The 6,945-nt window shown below is 39.8% G+C and overlaps 1 protein-coding gene across 1 annotated transcript in view; it reads right to left on the bottom strand.

Annotated features, from left to right (window-relative positions):
* myl9b (myosin, light chain 9b, regulatory) overlaps positions 1-2,823 on the bottom strand; it is a 5,974-nt gene extending 3,151 nt beyond the window's left edge. The window contains exon 1 of the mRNA XM_035661305.1: positions 2,678-2,823. The gene's annotated coding sequence lies outside the window, so the exon portion shown is untranslated. The remainder of the gene's footprint in view (positions 1-2,677) is intronic.
* Between the last annotated feature and the right edge of the window lie 4,122 nt (positions 2,824-6,945).

Here is a 6,945-nt window from a genome sequence, read left to right as displayed (position 1 = left end):
TAAAGTTTTCTTGCTGGACACAAGATGTCTCCTACTTCACTGTAATGTTCACTGGTGGCTTCAAGTTTCTACATTACATTTGTATAAGGTGCAAATTGGACTGACATTCAAACTATTTGTGATGTCACAAATCATACTCGTAGGCCCGACCCTTAAAATTTGATTTTTAATGAGCACAGAGAAACTTTCCATTTTCAAACTCATTCTGCGCAGTGAAGCTCAAACATCCACCAGTAGGAACAAGAAAAGTATATTTTTGCATATAAGTTGTAGATATTTTTGTATATTTTTGAGTGTAGGGGGACTTTCCTTAAATAAACACAGGCTTTGTTAACGATAAGACATATTATATATACATTATAAAATTAAGTAAATTAAGAAGATGTTGATCATCAGTGGCCTCGGGTAGCATTCAAGATGTGGTGCTCTAGATGTATATTCTCATCAGGCAGAGCTGCATTAAGTAAATGTGAAGACCTTAAATTTGAAATCTAAAGTCCTAATTACTAATTATTTATTAATTAATTGTCATAACAGATCTTCTTGTGTCTGTATTGAAATAAAAAAACTCACACGTGGTCACAAATTCAAAGTACATTGTTTCACTTATAATCAGCAAAAAATGCAGTATAAAGAAAAATCTACACATAGAGTCCTCTGGTTACTGACAAAAGATCAACACATTTTTGCATTTTGCCAGTAAAATACATTTAAACATCTATATATTTTATAGCACATTACAGTAATGGCTACACAGAAGTGTACTCCAACACATATAAATTGCTCTTTGCTGTCTCTAAGGGTCTGTGTGACACTGTCTGTCATAATGTCTAATGCGCTGGAGTTGTGTGTCTCTGTTGAATGTATAATTCCCTAAGGCCTCACAGAAGAGCTAGTGCCGGCAGGGCTGAGAGGCTTTGCCTATCTCTTTTTATGTTGGGTATATAAAAGTTTCTTCTTCTGCTGATCTCTACACAAATGAATGTTACCGTATCACTGGGGCAGAATTATAATTTTTATAGTCAATGCAAATTAGTTTGACAGGTCCAGAATAACCTCATTGTTCACTGTAGCGCTTACATGAAATAATTACATCCAAAAATGGATCCGTATGTTTGGGTACTTAGTGTAAAGGTTACAGGAAGGGAATTAATTTACTTGAGTGCCAAATGAAGAGTGTTAACTCTCAATACCACGCACACACACACACACGCTGTTTTTGTCAGCGGTGGTTTCACTCCTTCCTTACTTTTACTGCAGACACTGTTGGACCAGTCTTTCCTTTCATTTGACTACTGTTTGGCTGCTTCTGTCCCCACATGTGCCAGCAAAATGAAAGAAATCTGGAAGGTGTGTGTTGCTGGCCCAATGCCCTTCCATTCTCCATCTCACAGTCACAGAGGAAACTGGAAACAAAACGGCGTCTAGCTCCAATTTAGGGTTTTAAGAACGGAGGAATTCCTCAATCTGATTAGGGCTTCTCTCTCTCCCGCCTAGTCCTCTCACAGCATGCACTTTTAGAAATTTACACTACAATTTGTGTGACTGTAAGAACATTTCGTTGGGGCTCAAATGAAGTGGCTCTAATGTAAACAGTCCAACTTTAGGCCCTGGAATTTAGTTATCTCTATTGTGCATTCTTGTTTGGCTCCAGTGATACAGTAGGGTATTGTCTCCTGAGAGAGAGGCTGATTGGCGTTTAACTACATCTGTTGCAGGCAATCAGTAAGATAAATTCTTTCACTAATGTGATCATTTTACAACTTAGATTTTCAGTGAAGAAGAAAATAAATCTTGATATCCTATCCGGATGAGCCTGGTGCTGTTGCAACATCTACAATTCTTCTGCATTCTGCAGAGAGTGAATCAACAATGATTCACAAAGAGGCAAAGGACAACTATTTCTGAGTTCAGCAACGTAAGCATTCGTGTGACGTGCCTCAGAATGGCTTGTACTGACTAATTGTGTTTGTTCTCTGTCCACCACAGCTCCTCTGTGGACCCTTTTATCCACTGGGATGACAAAGCTCCTCTGTTCCTTCGTCCAGCAAGAACACACACACACACACACACACACACACACACACACACACTTAGCTATCACCAAACAGTCAGGCTGTCATCCCCTCATCCTTACTACAGGTCATGTAGGTTATTCCTCACTATTCAAGTGAAGAGTAATGGTCAGGAATTCCAAAAACAAACAGAGAGCGAAGTGGAAGTTATGCTCTCACCGCCTATAAAAAGGCATCAGAGGTATGTATGTCTGCATGTTTAAGAGTGTGAGAGTGTGAGGGATCTAAATGGGTCAGCTGCGTACAGAAATTCCTCTGTCTAATGCGCCGTAATGATGAGATGGAAGTAAACACACACGCACACAGTGCATTTATACTGCACACACAAACACGTACACAGGTCTCAACTGAGCATCCTCTACAGGTCTATCTTCACCTTGATCAACAGATAAAAAGCTCTATTGTAGCTGATCTGGTAACTCTTATCAAAGATCCACTTCAGAGGCTCTCTGTAACTCTATCCTCACTCTCAGCACTGACAGTTGGACATTGTGCCACTGAACTCTGAAAGAGAATTTACACTAGTCTTTTTAATACACATTTTTTTTTAACTATCTATACTCTTCATGCAATTCAGTGCTAAAAACAGCTTTCTTTCTCACCTTGGCTTCAGGTAGAAATATTTGAAAGTCCTTCAGGCTCCTTTTGGGTCCGACACAGCAGTGAGAAAGGGAAGCAGGCAGTCCTACTGGAAAGTTTGTTTAAAGAATCAGACTCCCGGTGGTTCCCTCCCCTTTTAGCCCCGGCCAATGGAAAGGCCGCCCTGTCCCATACAAAGACATCTCAGGCCAGGCCATTTCTCCATACAAGGCAAAAGAATGCACGGGCTGCAGCCCTTGCTACTGCCGCAGACGCTGCTCGGGATGTTTGGGGAAAAGGCAGAAATGACAGGAACTACGATAAGGCTGCCTTATTTAGAGAAAAGAGCCTAAACATTTAGAGGAGGCTCTGTATGGTGGAGTGTGGAGACATTGGGGAGAGAGTTGTGAGCAGATGCAGAGCTGTTTTGAAAGCCAGTGTTTCTGTTGTAAGACTATGGGTTTCCTTAAATAGGCAGTTAGGCTGGCCTTGAACGTGCAGGAACACCTTGAATTATGTCATGGGGGTAACATCTGTTTTGTGGTTGCTCACTCTTTTTCTCATTATCTTTTATTAAAGAAGCAACATTATTCAATGTGAATAAAAGGGCTATGACATTTGTTTGGCCGCTGTTTTACTCTGACAAAGCTGTTTTTCACTTTAAGTGTTGTCAGAAATAATTTGCCTGTTTTTCCTGTCATGATAATGCTATGGTATTAATACTTACTGTCCTGGCTAAATGAATGAATGTGTAACATCTCCATCTCCTTCATTGGGCAGTACATAATGTATGCTGTATTAGGTTTTTGGTTGGATAACTTCAATTGAAAGTAATTGCTTTTTTAGCAACCCCATACCCCTTTTTATACTGTGTGGTTATAATACATCAAATATGTCAGTGTGTCTTAATTTAATTGTACCATTTAGTGTGTTCACTGTTGCGATAATGATAACGAAGTTCTGTGGTACAAGCCCCATCCTTCAGTCTACTGAACATCTGATTCACAGAAAATGTACTACATATGTCCATGCTTTTATGTAGTGTTCTACATACTGAGTGTGTGTTCTGGGAACATTTCATTTTACCATTAAAACAGTATCTGTTTTCATTTGATTAGGAAATGCAGTATATCCACATTTTTGTAAAACCTTTAGAGTAGTGACAGAATATTGTTTTATATTAAATTATAGGAAAAAATACATAGAGAGCATAAATGGAAGAGTTCCGGAAAAGAAAGGAGGCATCCCTGTTTAACAGGGCTCTGTGCAGGTACAGTGATGCCCTCTGCTGGGCAACACTTGTTATCCTTTCTGAAATACTAAAAACTCCTCCGTAAGTGATGATGAACACAAAAGTAATGTGGGAGGGCTGTGAAAATGTTCAGTCCAACTGTTGTTCATCATATGCTCATACAGATAATATCTCACAGCTGCTAGTGTCTCAGAAATCTAAAAATAGTCTCGCCATAGTTATTGCTCGATTTTATGAGAACGACTTTTACCACAGACTCCTAGTTCATATTTTCATCCCCATAAACATCCAGGATTGAACTCTTGTCTCAACAAGTCCTCCAGGGAAGGGGTATATGCACTTCAGTGCAGCTGCAGTGTTATGAACCCTCTTCATGTGACAGATATTTATATACACAGCTTTACACCCTGCATTTTCTGTTGACCCATATTGTGTCTGCATGTGTCTACTTTCATCATTATTGCCTCAGGAGCTCCTGTACACACTCCCAAGTCTCTCACACTTGCTGAATTTGGTCGTGGCAATTCTGCAATTCCCCTCTGACATGGAGGAATGAAATTAAAATATCTTACAGTATTGTCTCACCTTTAATGCTCAGACACAAAACAAAGGTTAGTCCATAATGTGCACACTTAGAGATACCTTTAAGGGCCCTATCTTGTCTCTCTGTCCTGTTGATACTTTCTCTAGCCAGGGCTGTCTCCCTGTGTCATTATCTCTCCAGACCTTTCTGACTGTTGCAAATTAGCAACTTTCTCTAATCTTCCTACAAGCCCAAACTCATCTTTTCTGTGGACATTCCCACAGGAAGAGTGACCTCTCCCTCAGAGGCACCATTGTTTAGTGTTGCTACATAATGTGATATTTCCCTGCAGTGATGAAGCTTTAACAGACTTTTAGCCACATACACTCCATGAACACTTCTGTTACATTCATGATACTTGGGAACAATCAGGCTATAGTTCACTCAGGTAAAGGTTACATGATACAAGATTCAGATCATGTGATACATCTAGCATAATAATAATTAAACATTATTACAAATACATGTGCAAAAAAGATATTCAAACATTATTATTTGTTCCCCTCAGGTTAGAGACACCTTTGGCACTCACTGGATAGACAAGCTTCCACCCAGAGACTGAATGTAGCTCAACAACATCATCTGAATTAGAGCACTTTAGTCTAGCACTGTCTGTTTGATGGAGCTATTCAAGATGTGCCAGACTTCTGGAAGCTCATAATCTACAATAATTCAATTCAATTCAATTCAATTTATAATACTATAATATAATAATTTGCTTTATTGGCATGAATGTACCAAAAACGATATTACTAAAGCATTAAGACAGTATAGAGTTACAAGGGGAAAAAACACATTAGAGTTCATAATAATAACAATACTAACTGTCCTCTAGTATGTAACATATACTTTAAGAAGGTTAAAGTAAAAGTAAATATATAACGTTACTCATGTATGTGTTTCTGCAACAATACTATGGATTCACTGGATATGATGAAAAGTAGAATTTGAGAGAGGTGTATTGGTGGGTAACTTTTAAGGCTTGTAGGTGACCACATTAGTGTCATGCTTTGTTTTCTTGTTTGTACAGGAGACTTTGAGTGAAGCTTTACACATCAGTTTCCAATGTTTTGCAACTGGTTCGTTTTAGCTTAACTAAGAGGCACTGTTCACAGAGATAGAGCCAATCGATTATCAAAATCAATCAACTTGTTTCTTCCTCATATGACATTACAATGACACATTTAAATAAATAAAAAAGCAACTTATGCATCATTAGACGCTTTGTTTACAAAATGACGCTGTAGGCGGGTCATGTTGTCTTTTCCAGTGTTCTCATTGGCTGCTGGCGTGATTGACGTGCGTTGTGCGCAGGCGCAGCACACTAGGAAGCGTCGAGGTTGTCAGTTATTTTCTGAAAGCCGTCCGAAAGGTAAGCTGCTGTGAACTCTCAGCATCAACGCAGACACTATAAACTGTCTGTAACATGGTCAGCGGCCGTGGAGGATGTTACTTAGTCAGAGCTGGTAGAGTTTTATCACTGTGTAAGATTATTGTTCACTTGCTGTAACTTCCACATCGTTGTTTTAAGGACAGGTCGGGAAATGTTTGAATTCGCTGTCAAACAAAGCAAAAATCTTAATGAAGTTCTGAGCGGTGGCTTTGTAGCTACAGCTTCCTCTTAAATAAGACGCGTGTCCGGCTTTAGAGTGTTTGAATTGGCAGTAACATTAGAGCAGACGTGTTTCTTTGGTGGTGCTTTCAGTGTGGACAGTTTCAGGGGCTAACACTGGAGCGCCACACTGTGACACTGTACGGACAACCGTTGCGGAAGTCGTCCGGATGCGTGGTGGTTTATTATTAGATATAGGAATTAGACATACGGCAACACACGAGTGACTTAACTGAACTAACTAAAACTGTCTTTAAATCTGTTTCTTAAAATAAAAACCCGGCAGGAAACTTGCTGCTCAATGAAAGTTAAGCTCTTCACAAGAACCAGACCTCCATCTACCCCTCCTGCACCCTGAGGGGCTGTCTGAGTCACTGAAGCCTTATGTAAGAGACATTTTCAGAGGTTTTTGTGCAACAGTGGTCAAGAGATGGTGACAGATTATGAATGTGATTGAATGAGAGTGAGGTAACCTGTGTGTGTGTGTGTGTGTGTGTCAGTACCACCCTCTCCACAGACTTGGCTGTCTCTACACATTGGGAAACTGGTGTACAACAGGCACATTGGGCTCAGTGTGTGAATGACTGACTGACTGAATCCAGTGTGTCAGGTAGTTCATCAGCAGCCATTTTTCTTAGACACAATAGTGGACTCAAGCAGTAAAAAAACAAATCTGCAGATTAACATATAATAAAACAGGGGTTAGTTTCAGTGCTAGTCAACGTCATCAGTGTGAGTTCCTTAATGAGGAGAAGTGAACTTGAAGGCAGTGTATGTTGGGATTATGCCAATTCATGAGGGTTACATCTAGGAATGCATTTAACAGATTAGAAACGGCGTCCTG

The sequence above is a fragment of the Morone saxatilis genome, unplaced genomic scaffold (assembly GCF_004916995.1).
Source record: "Morone saxatilis isolate NCDOM2014 unplaced genomic scaffold, NCSU_SB_2.0 Contig18, whole genome shotgun sequence".
Taxonomy (NCBI): Eukaryota; Metazoa; Chordata; class Actinopteri; family Moronidae; genus Morone; species Morone saxatilis.
This window is presented reverse-complemented; position numbering and strand designations above follow the sequence as displayed.